The sequence below is a fragment of the Cebus imitator genome, unplaced genomic scaffold, assembly GCF_001604975.1.
Source record: "Cebus imitator isolate Cc_AM_T3 unplaced genomic scaffold, Cebus_imitator-1.0 Scaffold742, whole genome shotgun sequence".
NCBI classification, from domain to species: domain Eukaryota; kingdom Metazoa; phylum Chordata; class Mammalia; order Primates; family Cebidae; genus Cebus; species Cebus imitator.
In genome coordinates this window covers 255,634-259,150 of record NW_016108057.1, presented here as the reverse complement: position 1 = coordinate 259,150, position 3,517 = coordinate 255,634, and the positions used below count along the sequence as shown (strand labels likewise).

Below are 3,517 nucleotides of genomic sequence, written 5' to 3'. Positions count from 1 at the left end.
AAAAAAAAAAAAAAAAAAAGAAATAAAATGACCATTATTGAATATAACAATGAATAAAATTTTACTGAATTTCAAAAACAGGATACATGATTCTACTTTGAAACTCTTTACTGCAATATCTTGAGGTTACAGGAGCAGAATTGCTAAACACCTGGCAAGTCTTACTTTTCTCTTGCTGGGAGGCTCCACACTTCCTGTCCCTTACAGGGAGGTGAAGAAACATACCAATGGAAAAGAAAAGGGGATGAATTAGAAGATAAGGAAGAAGAGGAAAGGAAAGAGAGAGAGAAGAAAGTAAGTCAGCGTAACCTTTAAATGGGGTGGCCCTTGAAGGGAGACGATTAAATGAATCTTGACTTCCTAGACTCCTTTAGTCCTTAAAGCCTCAGCAGTACTGACAGGATGGCGGATCTCATGGTTAGAATATTTCAGAAAAAGACACTAGAGGAGGGATTTTATGGCTTTTGCCTGTAAGTAAAAGGAATGCTGCTGTCAGTTTTCTACCCAGCACTATTCTAACCTCTTACTCAATAACTTGTTACCTTTGTCATTAATTTCTCATGTGTAATGTGCCTTTTTGCCTGGAGAAAAACACGAGAGTACTACATCGTTGAATTTCTATCATCTATTATTGATGTAATATTTTCAAATAATTTCAGAAGGCAGGTTAAACATGACCTCCCTTAACTGAAGCAGCAGTGAGTATTTGTCATAAAATTTTTCTTACCATGAGGAATTTCCACAGCATCATTTTAGTAGTTTCCATTCTTTTTCCTACCCCTCTAATTATATTTACTCATCATATTTTTAAATAAAATTATAATTAGCAGAGATTGATGAAGAAAAAGGTGAAAAATATAAAGGACATGAGATGTTGACAGTATTTCCAAATATTTCTTGCACTGAATTAAAAACACGTAGAGAAAACTGCATATAATCTAAATGTGCAGCTAAAAATTATTAAACAGTTAACACCTCTTTAACCACTTTCAAGGCCAAAATGTAAAATAATATGAGCACCCTGAAAACCGACTCAAATCACAAACTGCTCCTTTTCTTCTAAAGGCAAACACTAGCTTCAATTTAAAGGTAGTAACTGTTCACTTTCTTTGTGGTATTACTACCTAATAGCATGATAACTCAATGGAATCATTCAGTTTGTCTATTTTTGAGCATTATTTAAATGGAATAATACGTTTTACATAAATGTGGCTCTGAATTCTCTTGCTCAATATCGTACTTGTGAGATCAATTGAAATTAGTGTGTGCAGTCGTGGTTCCATTTTCTTGTGATTGTTGTAAAGCATTTCAGTTGATGAATATACCCACAATTTATACACCAATTTTGTTTTTAATGGACATTTGGATAGTTTCCAGTTTAGGGCTTTTATGATGAATGCTGTGAATATTCTTATGCCATGTTTCTGAGTTCACATATAAATATATTACTGTTGTCTATATACTTATGAGGAAATAGTTGGGCTTTTCATATCTTTAAACTACTAGATAATATCACACTGCTTTCCAAAGCAATTGTATAAATCTATATTCCCTAAAAGGAATAGTGTGAATTTTTCTACACTTATACAAACACCTGGAATTTAATTTAATTTTCTCATTTGAGTGCAATTTATTGAAACTTTAATATGCTTTTCCTGGATGACTAATGAAATTCAACAACTTTATTCAGTTGTTTTACTACACATGCCATTTTTTTCTTTATTCACATTTTTTACCTTTTTTTGTGTTTTTTTTTCTATTGATTTGTAATTCTTTAGATTTTCTGATTATGTGTCTTTATACATTTCAAATATTGTTTCAGACTTTAACTTACTTTATGATCAAATTTTTATGACCAAAGCTTACGTTTAAACTTTATGATCAGGCTGGGAACAGTGGCTCACTATTGCAATCCCAGCACTTTGGGAGGCTGAGGAGGGTGGATCACTTGAGGTCAGGAGTTCAAGACCAGCCTGGCTAACATGGTGAAACTCCATCTTTACTAGAAATACAAAAAATTAGCCATTTGTGGTGGCAGGTGTCTGTAATCCCAGCTACTCTGGAGGTTGAGGCAGGAAAATCACTTGAGCCTGGGAGGCAGAGGTCGTGGTGAGCTGAGGTCATGTCATTTCACTCCACCCTGGGCAACAAGAGTGAAAGTCCACCTCAAGAAAAAAATTAAAAAGAAAGAACTAAACTTCATGATCATTGCTTTTTGTGTTCTGTTGAAAATGTTTGGCCTGGCATCTGGGGATGCTGCCAGCTCTTGGTGCCTGGCCCAGCTTCCTTCAAAATATCTACTGTTCATGAAACCCTGTGCAAGCTCAGCTTGGAGGGAGATCACTCTACACCCCCAAGTGCATGTGGGTCAGTCAAAACCTATACCAACTTTGATGCTTAGCAGGACGCTTTGAACATTGAAATGGCCGTCAAGACCAAAAGTGTGGATGAGGTCACCATTGTCAACGTTTTGACCAACTGCAGCAATGCTCAGAGACAGGATATTGTCTTCCACCTACCAAAGAAGGACCAAAAAGGAACTCGCATCAGCATCAAAGTCAGCCTTATGGGGCCACCTGGAGATGGTGATTTGGGGCCTATTGAAGATACCTATTCAGTATGATGCTTCTGAGCTAAAAGCTTCCATGAAGGGCCTGGGAAGCCATGAGAACTCCCTCATTGAGATGATCTGCTCAAGAACCAGTCGAGAGCTGCAGGAAATTAACAGAGTCTGTAAGGAAATGTACAAGACTGATCTGGAGAAGGACATTATTTCAGACACATCTGGTGACTTCCACAAGGTGATGGTTGCCCTGGCAAAGGGTAAAAGAGCAGAGGATGACTCTATCATTGATTATCAACTGATTGACCAAGATGCCTGGGATCTCTATGATGCTGGAGTGAAGAGGGAAGGAACTGATGTTCCCAAGTGGATCAGCATTATGACTGTGTGGAGCGTTTTCCACCTCCAGAAAGTATTTAGTATGTACAAGAGCTACAGCCCTTATGACGTGTTGGAGAGCATCAAGAAAGAGGTTAAAGGAAACCTGGAAAATGCTTTCCTGAACCTGGTCCAGTGCATTCAGAACAAACGCCTGTATTTTGCTTACCGGCTGTACGACTCTGTGAAGGGCAAGGGAACTCAAGATAAAGTCCTGAACAGAATCGTGGTCTCCTGCGGTGAAGTGGACATGTTGAAAATTAGGTCTGAATTCAAGAGAAAATATGACAAGTCCCTATACTATTACGTCCAGCAAGACACTAAGGGCAGCTACCAGAAAGTGTTACTGTACCTGTGTAGTGGAGATGACTGAAGCCTGACACAGTGTGAGCATCCAGAAATGGTGCTCCCCATGCTTCCAGGTAACAGATCTAGAAAACCAGTTGGGACTAACAGTTCCTGTGGTTGTCCCTGTGAGGATGATGTTAGCATTGCCCCAGCCTTATTTTAGTTGCCTAACGATTGCCAAGCTTTCCTGTGTAGTCTCTCCTGTAAGCCAAAGAAATGAACATTCCG

The 3,517-nt window shown here is 38.4% G+C and overlaps 1 pseudogene; it reads left to right on the top strand.

Moving 5' to 3' along the window:
* LOC108296826 overlaps nucleotides 1–3,314 on the top strand; it is a 9,962-nt pseudogene extending 6,648 nt beyond the window's left edge.
* Nucleotides 3,315–3,517: the final 203 nt, after the last annotated feature.